This window comes from Bubalus bubalis, chromosome 7, assembly GCF_019923935.1.
Source record: "Bubalus bubalis isolate 160015118507 breed Murrah chromosome 7, NDDB_SH_1, whole genome shotgun sequence".
Classification (NCBI taxonomy): domain Eukaryota; kingdom Metazoa; phylum Chordata; class Mammalia; order Artiodactyla; family Bovidae; genus Bubalus; species Bubalus bubalis.
In genome coordinates, this window is record NC_059163.1 from 60,244,245 (window position 1) to 60,256,568 (window position 12,324).

The 12,324-nt window shown below is 41.4% G+C and overlaps 1 pseudogene; it reads left to right on the plus strand.

Moving 5' to 3' along the window:
• The first annotated feature begins 5,860 nt into the window (after window positions 1–5,860).
• LOC102413362 lies at window positions 5,861–8,539 on the plus strand (annotated as a pseudogene).
• The last annotated feature ends 3,785 nt before the right edge of the window (window positions 8,540–12,324 follow it).

The window sequence follows — 12,324 nt, forward strand, 5'->3', positions numbered from 1 at the left end:
AATACATGAGTTACATCTCTCCATAACCAGGAACTGAAATATAATCATATTAAAACAAACTTGGAACAATAACCATAAATAGAATGTGTTTTAGAATAGCACTTGATTATCTTGGGAAAAAGCTTAAAATAGCTAGCTAAATGGAAGAACTGGACTCAAAACAACATATGTGATCTGAGTTTTTTTTTTCTTTTCCATATCCGGAGAGTGAGAGGAAGTGAGGGAGTGGGCATCATATGTGCATCTTTGGCACCAAGGTTAGAATTTAATCTCCAGCAAGGTGTGGCTTCTTTATCATCTTTAATCCACACAATAAACCAGCCTATTAATATGTATCAAGGTTACAGTTGCTTAATATCAAAATGCAACAGAGTGGATAACGGCCAGCAACAGAACAACTTTAGAATTCTCCACCCTCCTCCCTAGGCTATTTTAAGACATTGCTTTTTCTTTTTCTTTTAGTCTAGCTAAGTAGTTCTCAAACTTTGGTGTGCGTAGCAGCACTTTACGTGGTTGTGAACATAAAACTATGTATACCCTACCTTGTAAGTAATTTGTGGATAATAACAGGGATAGTTAGGGCTTCCCTGGTGGCTCAGTGGTAAAGAATCCGCCTGTCAATGCAGGAGATGCAGATTCGATCCCTGGGCTGTGAAGATCCTCTGGAGATGGAAATGGCAACCCACTCCAGTATTCTTGCCTGGAAAATCTCATGGACAGAGAAGCCTGGCAGGCTACAGTCCATGGGGTTGCAAAGAGTCAGGCTTGACTGAGCAGCTGAGCACATACAGGGATAGTTTACACGTTTCTCCTCCTTATTAGCTGACATTAGAATTAAACCTTGAAGCATTTGCTACTTTACCTTATTTACATTTAAAAACAGATTCAAATGGATATCACGCATGTGAGAAAGTTGATAGAATTTATTTTTGAAAACGGGATTATGAAAAAACCCATCTCTTTATTCTCATCTCTACTGTCTAATTATTCTACAGTGAAGCCACAGTACTTTTCTAATCAGAAAAATAGTTACTTAAAAATAATCAAATGATAAAAGTTCACTGACTGTGCTCATTTGACTCCCCCCCCCCCGACACTGAAGATCTTAGTAACCTAAATACAGATCCTGTTACAAAAGCTAACAGGTGGTTTCTAGAAGCTCACCCCACCCTACCGTCAGCTTCAAGTCCCAGGGATCTGCCATCTTTGACTTTAAGACAGCAAAGGTCTTCACACATGGTTATTTCCAATGGAGTGACAGTATGGGGTAGGGGGAGGAAATCGAGCAATCCAACCATATTTAGAGACAAATGAATCAACTCACTTATCAAAATAGGTTGCATTATAAGCTTATTCCCAGAACAGCTTTGCTCTCTCCCTCTCATTTGGGTTATCAGTGTTGTGACTTCTTTGCATACACTCCTTGTTTTTGCTAACCATACAGCATTCGTGTATTCAAAGCTAAGAATTCTGTATTTTCCCAAGCTCAATTGATCTGTAAGAGAGACTACTTTGTGCAATGAAGGAATTTGGTTTAAATTTCTCATGCTGAGCATTTGATAAGACAGATTAGTAATGCTGCATTTTAAAAAGTATGTAGAAACTCAACCAGTTTAGCTACCAAGTGCTGTTCAGCTGGTATGCAAATGTGTTTCACGTTCCCAGAATTTTTTCCTGAGCCTTTAGGATGTGGAGCCAAGATGCCCTTTCTCTATGCTTCCAAAGTCTTTTCATCTTGGCATAGATACTCAGGAGCTGCAGGTAAGATTTAAAAAGGATAAAGAACTATATATAAAGCATCCTCCCAAATAAAGCTTTGTTGAGCTAAGTTTTGTCTGAGGTCGAGAAGTCCATTTGTCTAATACAGCAATGAAGATCAATGGACCACTGCAGGGCACTCCCTCCCCAGGACACTGCTGTGATTTGCAGCGCAGCTTCTTTCTGCCCTTCTCCTTGTCTCAGCCTAGACAGCTTTGAAAGTCCAGAAGCAGCCATAAAAGAACCTACAAAGAAGTTTCCAGATGCCATGGAGAAAAGGGACAGAGGAAAAAGCAGGTCATTTATTTTTATATCCTTCTTCGCCTTTGTTTCCTCTTTTTACTTATTCTCCCCATGAACTGCCACAAAATTATGGGAGGAGCAAAAGCTCATTACCTGAAAACCCATCTAGATGGAAATGGTGAGGGAACTGAAGTTACTATCTTTTTCTTTCAGTAGAAAATAAAAGCCCACAGGATAATCCAGGAATGGAAGGGCTGCTGTGCATATATGGAAGGGACCATAAAGTTATAGGGTTTATTTATATTAGTGTCTAAATGTGTGAGCATCAATGCAGAGTGTTTTTTTTTTTTTAATATGTATTTATTTGGCTGCTCTGGGTCTCAGCTAAGGCACGCAGATCTTTCAGTTGCAACATGTAGAATCTAGTTCCGGACCGAATGGAACATGAGCCCCCTGCATTGATATCTCAGAGTCTTAGCCACTGGACCACCAGGAAGGTCCCCCAATGCAGAATTTTGTTTTGGCTCAGCCTGACTGGTCTTCCCTTCCCAAGTGACAGCACCACACTTGCAGAGCATAGACTCTTTCCTTGTCCAAGATATGCTTTTCCACTGGTGGGGCCATGGAGGAGACCATACAGGGCAAAGCAGTTCTTGTGGACCCAATAGACAGTGTAAAGAACATCCTCTGGGAAGTTAAAGAACAAAAGTCGTGAAGAACAGGTATGCATTCTGCCAAGACTTGGAACAACCATCCTCCGCACCTAAATCCTCTAATAAGGTTTCTATGAGGCTTTAGTTCATCATTAAGCTGCCATGGGATATCCTCTGAGAAAGGGTAGAATGGGCAGCTTTCTCTTTTCTGGCAGCAGTAACTGTTAAGTCCATTATTTGTATTCATTCAGGCTCATCGATCTTCACATATTTTTAAATGTAAGAAACATTTTCAAATGGAGGCTAGTCATGATTTTCTTTATAAACAATGTACATCATTGTAATCCTAGCTTTTTGTCATTGGAAATAATGAATTATTTTATTTTACTTTATTATTGCTTAGTTGTGGCATAAGAACTCTTAGCTGTCGTATGTGGGATCCAGTTCCTTGATCAGGGATTGAACCTGAATCCCTTGCATTGGGAGCCCAGAGTCTTACCAACAAGGAAGTCCTGAGAATAGTGAGTCATTTTGAATTGCTATTATGAGCCCACTCTTTCCTGTCTTGGCAGAACCAATCATCACTGCTCACCCAATCTGCAGGCAGGATGGTGACTCAGATTGTTGAAACCCTGTTGTGTGGGTCAATGACTCTCGCTTCTGGGTTGATGGCATGACTGCCAGCAGCAGTTACAGTCCAACCAACAAACACACAGCTGTCCTTGAGCCAAGCACAAGGCTCAACATCATGGGAATAGATGGAGACGTATTGGCATGGTGTGTGTATTCAGTAAGTGCTCACATATATGGCACTGTGCTGGCCATTACAGAAATATACAGAGAGATACAGGGCATGGCTGCTGCCCCCAGGGAGCATGCAAGCTCATTGAAGAGCAATATGCACACACACACACACTCCATCTTATATCCTTACATCCTCTCTGGAGCAAACAAAACTCATTTAACCCTCATAGCTTAATGAGATGGGTGCTGTTATTATGCCCATTAGACAGCCATGGAAAGTGAAGGAGAGAGGGAGTTGGGGTGATAAACAGAAGAGATGGAGTTTTAACCCAGGCAGTCTTGCTGTGGTTCTCGTCCCATTAGCCCTATGGACTGTGTAACATACAGAAAATTAGGAATAAAGCGAAACTGTAGGGACTTCCCTGGTGGTCCACTGGTTCAGAATCTGCCCTCCAGTGCAGGGGATGTAGGTTTGATCCCTGATTGGGGAATTAAGATCACACATGCCGAGGGGCAACTAAGCCTGAGCTGCAACTAGAGAAAGCCCGTGAGCCAGAATCAAGGGCCCTCCTCCCACAGTAACAAAGACCCAGCTCAGCCAAAGTAAATAAACTAATAATAGTAATAGAATATGTAAAATTAAAAAAAAAAAAAGCAATGCTGTAGTCAAGTGGTCTTCTTTTTCTGAATTATAACATTCTAAAATCCCAACCCAGGGATCAAAACCAGGTCTCTTGCATTACAGGCAGATTCTTTACCTTCTAAACCACCAGGGAAGCCTTCAATAAATAATAATAATAAAATAAGTAAAATGCAAAAGTTTTTAAAACAGTAATCAAGTAGCCTTCTTTTTCTGAATTCTAGCATTCTGAAATCAGGAACTGATTGAGTGTGTGAAAGTCTCTCAGTCATGCCCAACTCTTGGTGACCCCATGGACTGTAGCCTGCCAGGTTCCTCTGTCCATGGAGTTCTCCAGGCAAGAATAATGGAGTGGGCAGCCATTCTCTTCTCCAGGGGAAATTCCTGACCCAGGAATCAAACCAGGATCTCCTGCATTGCAGGCAGATTCTTTACCAGCTGAACTAACCAGGAAGCTCTGATTAGGTGTTTATAATATGCTAGCAGACTGCTCTCGGAGAAGGCAATGGCACCCCACTCCAGTACTTTGCCTGGAAAATCCCATGGACGGAGGAGCCTGGTAGGCTGCAGTCCATGGGGTCGCTAAGAGTCTGACACGACTGAGCGACTTCCCTTTCACTTTTCACTTTCATGCATTGGAGAAGGAAATGGCAACCCACTCCGGTGTTCTTGCCTGGAGAATCCCAGGGACGGGGGAGCCTGGTGGGCTTCCGTCTATGGGGTCGCACAGAGTCGGACACGACTGAAGCGACTTAGCAGCAGCATGGCTTTGGTATTTCAAAAGGCTCAATGTTAATGGCTTCTGCACACTGGAAAATACTTTGTAGAAGGAATGCTGGCATTTACGTATTTATGCTGGCAAACTACAAAAGCCTAATTGTGGAATTTTCTTTGCTATGTAGCTGGGCTGATGTCAAAACCATTAGAGAAGTCACAGTATGAGCAGTATGCTAGTAAGGACACATTCCCAAATATACAGATAATGTGGGGTCACCCTATGCAGCATAAAATTGCTAGTTGATCCGTCCACTATATAAAATAGTTAAATTGGAAAGCTACTTTTTTTTTATTTTGTAAATGGTATCGGGATTATTTACATTTATAAAGGGCTCTGAGTTCTTCAAAACAACATGGCAATTTGCTTCTTCATGGCCAACAGAGAGTGTCTGCTGCTGTATTGGATCTCTCTGACTTCTGTCTCTGACTCTAGACTTTTTTTCCAAATGGTTTCATTTGAGTAGTTTAGGCCCATTCAAGAGCATTTCCCTTTTAAGTAACAAAGTCAACTGATTAGAGATTTTAATCACAGCTACGAATCCTTTTTGTATGCCATATAAAATAACCTAATCATGGGAATGATATCTTCCATGGAATAGCAATCTAGAAGATCATCTTAAAAGTGTGCCCGCCTTGAGTTTCCTTGCAAAGGGAAGCTCACTTCTTAGATGGTACCCTTGGTTATCTCTGTTTACCTCAGCTAAATGCCCTACTAGACACCAGCAGTCATGGCCATGGATTTGGGACTCCGTTTTGAAAGAGTTGACTTTAATTTGTTTTTTTTTTTTAATTTCAGGTACAAATAATAGAACAGACATTCTGGTGTCCCAAATAATTGTCATTATTTGCATTTCCAGGGCTGTTTCCCTATAAGAGTGGGTATATACGGGAACACTTCAAAAATCAGCTGTTGTGGTCTGTCAGAGACAGCAGCTAGGAGCTCTCGTGGGTGGTGAGCGGGGTGGGGAGAGGGAGCCAGAGTGGAGCCAGAGTGGCCGAGGAGCCAGCAGTAGCCCAGCATGCCACTGTGCTGGCAGCCTGAGTGATGAAGATGGTGGCCTCCTGGATGCCGTTCTACTTCACCAGCTGCTGCCTGTGCTGCCATGTCCTGGCTGGCACCATCCTGCTGGGCACCCAGTACCTGATCTTCAATGCTGTGGTACTGCTCGTTCTGTTGAGCGCCCTGGCTGATCCAGATCAGTATCACTTTTCAAGTTCTGAACTTGGAGGTGGCTTTGAGTTCATGGATGATGCCAACATGTGCATCGCCATCACAATTTCTGTTCTCATGGTCCTTAGCTGGGCAATGGCTGTGCACAGAGCATACAAGCAACATGTGACCAGGATCATCCCATTCTTCTGTGACCAGATCTTTGGTTTTGCCCTGAACACCTTGGTTGCAGTTTATCCAAATTCCATCCAGGAATACACATGACAGTTCAGTTCAGCTCAGTTCAGTCCCTCAGTCGTGTCCGACTCTTTGCGACCCCATGGACTACAGCACGCCAGGCCTTCCTGTCCATCACCAGCTCCTGGAGTTTACTGAAACTCATGTCCATCGAGTCGGTGATGCCATCCACCCATCTCATCTTCTGTCATCCCCTTCTCCTGCCTTCAATCTTTCCCAGCATCAGGGTCTTTTCCAATGAGTCAGCTCTTCACATCAGGTGGCCAAAGTATTGGAGTTTCAGCTTCAGCATCAGTCCTTCCAATGAACATTCAGGACTGATTTCCTTTAGGATGGACTGGTTGGATCACCTTGCAGTTCAAGGGACTCTCAAGAGTCTTCTCCAACATCACAGTTCAAAAGCATTAATTCTTTGACACTCAGCTTTCTTTATAGTCCAACTCTCACATCCATACATGACCACTGGAAAAACCATAGTTTGACTATATGGACCTTGGTTGGCAAAGTAATGTCTCTGCTTTTTAACATGCTGTCTAGGTTGGTCATAACTTTTCCTCCAAGGAGTAAGCATCTTTTAATTTCATGGCTGCAGTCACCATCTGCAGTGATTTTGGAGCCCAAGAAAATAGTCTGCCACTGTTTCTCTATCTATTTGCCATGAAGTGATGGGACCAGATGCCATGATCTTAGTTTTATGAATGTTGAGCTTTAAGCCAACTTTTTTACTCTCCTCTTTCACTTTCATCAAGAGGCTCCTTAGTTCTTTGATTTCTGCCATAAGGGTGGTGTCCTACATATCTGAAGTTATTGATATTTCTCCTGCCAATCTTGATTCCAGCTTGTGCTTCCTCCAGCCCAGCATTTCTCATGATGTACTCTGCATAGAAGTTAAATAAGCAGGGTGACAATATACAGCCTTGATGTACTCCTTTTCCTATTTGGAACCAGTCTGTTGTTCCATGTTCAGTTCTGTTGCTTCCTGACCTGCATACAAATTTCTCAAGAGGCGGGTCAGATAGTCTGGTATTCCCATCTCTTCAAGAATTTTCCAAAGTTTGTTGTGGTCCACACAGTCAAAGGCTTTGGCATAGTCAATAAAGCAAAAGTAGATATTTTTCTGGAACTCTCTTGCTTTTTCAATGATCCAATGGATGTTGGCAATTTGCTCTCTGGTTCCTCTGCCTTTTCTAAATCCAGCTTGAACATCTGGAAGTTTATGATTCATGTATTGCTGAAGCCTGGCTTGGAGAATTTTGAGCATTACTTTACTAGCGTGTGAGATGAGTGCAATTGTGCAGTAGTTTGAGGATTCTTTGGCATTGCCTTTCTTTTGGATTGGAATGAAAACTGACCTTTTCCAGTCCCATGGCCATGGGTGAGTTTTCCAAATTTGCTGGGATATTGAGTGCAGCACTTTCACAGCATCATCTTTCAGGATTTGAAATAGCTCAACTGGAATTCCATCACTTCCACTAGCTTTGTTCGTAGTGATGCTTCCTAAGGCCCACTTGACTTTACATTCCAGGATGTCTGTCTCTAGGTTGGTGATCACACCATCGTGGTCATGAAGATCTTTTTTGTATAGTTCTTCTGTGTATTCTTGCCACCTCTTCTTAATATCTTCTGCTTCTGTTAGGTCCATACCATTTCTATCCTTTTTCAAGCTCATCTTTGCATGAAATGTTCCCTTGGTATGTCTAATTTTCTTGAAGAGATCTCTAGTCTTTCCCATTCTGTTATTTTCTTCTATTTCTTTGCACTGATTGCTAAGGAAGGCTTTCTTATCTCTCCTTGCTATTCTTTGGAACTCTGCATTCAAATGGGTATATCTTTCCTTTTCTCCTTTGCCTTTCCCTTCTCAATTGCCTCCTAATTTTCCTCACAAAGATGATATCATGTCAATGAATCCTATCTTTGGTCCTCATTATTTTTCTGTTTATCAGCATATCTTGACTTTTAAGGATTATTTGATTAGCTATGTTTGGAATTGCTACTGATGCATCAATGGCGGGAACTCCTCTGATGTCCTGGTTTATGTTATCAACAGTGACAGTACAGTGCTGTTATCCCCATACCACTGCCACCCTATGTGTCTGCCTAAGCCTGGAAGTGGGGTGTAGCTGAGAGCAACAGCTTAATTTTACTTCTGAGATGAGCTCTGAGCTTATTTCTTACTGAAATGCCAAAGCCTAAAATTGTAGACGTTAAGTTGGAACTCTGTGGTTTGAAACCTGGGCTTTAGCTAGAGCACTGTGATAGAGTAACTGTAGACTTCTCTCTGTGGGGGTCGGGAAGGGTGGGGTGGGGTGGGCTCCCCTAGTCTTCCCTCTGCATCAAAATTTTCAACAATCTGGATGAACCTTTGTCCAAGGAGTCTGTTGTATGTGCTGAACCCCAAAGTTGAAGACATTACAACTTTTCACTCCCTTTTTCTCTTTTGAAAGTGTAAAATAAAGTCAAAATTAGACCTCTGCCCCCCCAAAAAAATCAGCTGTTGTTTATTGTGACTGGATTGGCAGTGACTGCTATGTGTTTCTGTTAGTCACTCAGTCATGTCCGACTCTTGCTACCCCATGGACTGTAGCCCACTAGGCTCCTCTGTCCATGGGATTTCTCAGGGAAGCATACTGGAGTGGGTTGCCACTTCTTGCTCTGGAGTATCTTCCTGACGCAGGGATGGAATCCAGGTCTCCTGCATTGCAGGCAGTTTCCTGCATTGCAGGCAGATTCTTTACCAACTGAGCCACCAGGGCTATGTGTTTAGCTGCCTCTATTTCCTTTTTCTCCAGGTGTTAAAGCCAGACTACACTTCTTAGTCTGGCCCTCAGGCATGGGTCTGGTAACTCACCTCCTCCACAATTCTCCCCTCCCTCAGTTTCTTGCCATCTGGGAAGCTGGAAATCAGAGGATTCTAATGCCCTAGGTGGTGGTGGAGACACAGGTTCCAAGGAGCCTGAGTCCTGAGTAATTGCCCGAAAGGGAATCATACAAGATGGCTACCTGACCAGGAACACCTCTATTGAACTAGTTCATGAGTGAAAATAGATTTTGTGTCAAGTATTGGCAGGCTGGAGCTGATTGTTATAACAGTGAACCTCCCCTGACTGGTACAGCTGGATTTTACACTGCCTATGGCTGTGGAGTTCATAACTGATACTTAGATATGTATTGTAGACCTTCATTATCTGCAGGTCCAACCAACTATGGATCAAGCAATATTTGAAAAAATTTTCAGAAAATTCCAGCAAGCAAAACTTGAATTTGTCACTCTGGCAAACATTTGCATAACATTTACATGGTAATTATATTGTATAACTACTTTGTATTGTATTGTATTATATTGTATAATTTACATTGTATTAGGTATTATAAGCAATTTGCTGCTGCCAAGTCGCTTCAGTCATGTCTGACTCTGTGAGACCCCATAGATAGCAGCCCACCAGGCTCCTCCGTCCCTGGGATTCTCCAGGCAAGAACACTGGAGCGGGTTGCCATTTCCTTCTCTAATGCATGAAAGTGAAAAGTGAAAGCAAAGTCGTTCAGTCATGTCCGACTCTTAGTGACCCCCATGGACTGCAGCCTTCCAGGCTCCTCCGTCCATGGGATTTTCCAGGCAAGAGTACCGGAGTGGGGTGCCATTGCCTTCTCCAATAAGCAATCTAGAGATGATTAAAAGTACATGGGTGGATGTGTGTAGATTATATGTAAACACTATACTGCTTGAGCATCCATTGATTTTGATAACTTCAGAGGTCCTAGAATCGTCCCTAGTTTTGCTGAGGGACAGCTGTATCATTAATCTGTTTGTTGTCGCTTTTGTTACTTTATTTGTTAAACAAAAAGCACACTCTATATCCTATCCTATTAAAACTCAAGAAATGTAAGAAAATATTTGTTATATTGGGGGGAATAAATAGTATTCAATTTCTTTTTTTTTTTTTACTAAACAATGAAGTTTTAGGACAATGTCTGCATGAATCTACTTGTAACAGGGAAATGATTTAAATTTTCTTTTATTAGTTAAATTGTTCTCTTGAAATTAGTAAAATAGAAATCTAATTGGTTTTCTTTTTATTAACCTAATTAATTCATATAAACATTGCTCCAGATTAAAGCCCAAATATTTTGAGAGCAACCACAGTGAAAACCAGGAGATAAAATGTCTGCTTATCAAGTCAGCTTCTACATTTTCAAGTTCACCTTTCTTACCTTTCATTCTTATACAATGACATCATTGGAATTTAGCTATTTCCAGTAAACCAATGTGTGATTTTTAATGACCCTACTGAATGACATTTTATTTTGTATATTGAACTCATAAAAAAGTCAATAATGTAATTCCAGTTTTTCTAATACAATATCTTGATATTTAATAGACAAATATATTTTGGAAACTCAAGGTAACATTTTTATTATTCCATGGACTTTATTGACTGATTTCAGTCAAGGTAGAAATACCTTTGGTTTGAGTTAGCCTATCCCCACAGGAATGAATTATTAGAAGAAAGATAAGAAAAACAACAAAAACAATAATATTAATATAAACAGTGAATAGAACAGAAAAACAATGTTTGAATTATGATAATTTGTGATAATTTGAAATAATAAAGGTGACCAAAAGTAAGAAAAATGAACATAAGGATACTCAAATGAGTGATATCTGAGCTAGAAGAAAAGCAAAAATCAATAGAGGCAAACATTTTGTAAATTGTAGACTTAAGAAAAGGGAGAATAAGAAAAACCACTCCAAACTAAAAAAGACAAGATGTATTAACTGAAGACTGTTAGCAAGGAGAGAAAGGAATGTAAAGAGTACAAAATGTTTAAGAAAAAGGAGCAAATCCTGTAATTTGTGACAACATGGAGGTCATTATGCTAAGTAAAATAAGCTAGACAGAAAAAGACAAATACCTCTGATATCACTTATATGGAAAATTAAAAAAAATAAAAGAACTCATAGAAAAAGTAGGATGGTAGTTGCCACGGTTTGGGGGTGGAGGAAATAGGGAGAAGTTGGTAAAAGGTTACACATTTTAAGCTCTAAGAAGAATAAAGTTTGAGGATCTAATGTATAATGTGGCGCATTGGCAGGCAGATTCTTTACGGTTGAGCCACCAGGGAAAGCCCTATGGTTGAAATTTGCTAAGAGAGTAGAACTTAAATGTCCTCACTCACTTTCCACCAAAAAAAAGTAAACATGTGAAATGATGGATGTGTTAATTAACTTGATGGAAGGAATCCTTTCACAATGTAATATACCTCAGTGAAGCTGGGGGAAAAAAGAAGGAAAACAAGCTTTAAAATGATTTCAGATTTCAGTTCCATGTTCAACTTGGCTGTGACCTAATTACTTTAGTACTCTGAGTTCAAGTGCCCCCAACTCTAACATGAAAATAATGATATCTCATAAGATGCCTGCAAAGCCGTCTTAAGCTTTCCAGGTCTAAGCATGCAGTAGAGTCAGCCCCTCTCCTGTCAGATCAATTCTCTTTCCATCCAGGGTAATTAAGTGGTACCTGGGCTTGTGACTGCTCATTCACTCCTTACTCCCCAGCCTATCTGTAATTAGATATGGTCCTGTGACTATGTTCTCACCAGTGGAATGTGAGTGGACACTAAGACATTGGGTGTGCCTCTTATGTGCCTCTTCCTTGATTAGAACCAGTGGAGGTCCAGCTTTGACCATGTGGGTGAGGCCAAGGCCACAGGCCCTGAATGACAGCATGGAGCAGACCTTCCAACAGTCTCGACTACTTGGCTCACATGCTTCCGGGAAAGAGCAGTATCAGATCAGATCAGATCAGTCGATCAGTTGTGTCCGACTCTTTGCCACCCCATGAATTGCAGCACGCCAGGCCTCCCTGTCCATCACCAACTCCCGGAGTTCACTGAGACTCACGTCCATCGAATCAGTGATGCATCCAGCCATCTCATCCTCTGTCGTCCCCTTCTCCTCTTGCCCCCAATCCCTCCCAGCATCAGAGTCTTTTCCAATGAGTCAACTCTTTGCATGAGGTGGCCAAAATACTGGAGTTTCAGCTTTAGCATCATTCCTTCCAAAGAAATCCAGCTTCCATTAAGGGAAGCATCTGAGACAAAAT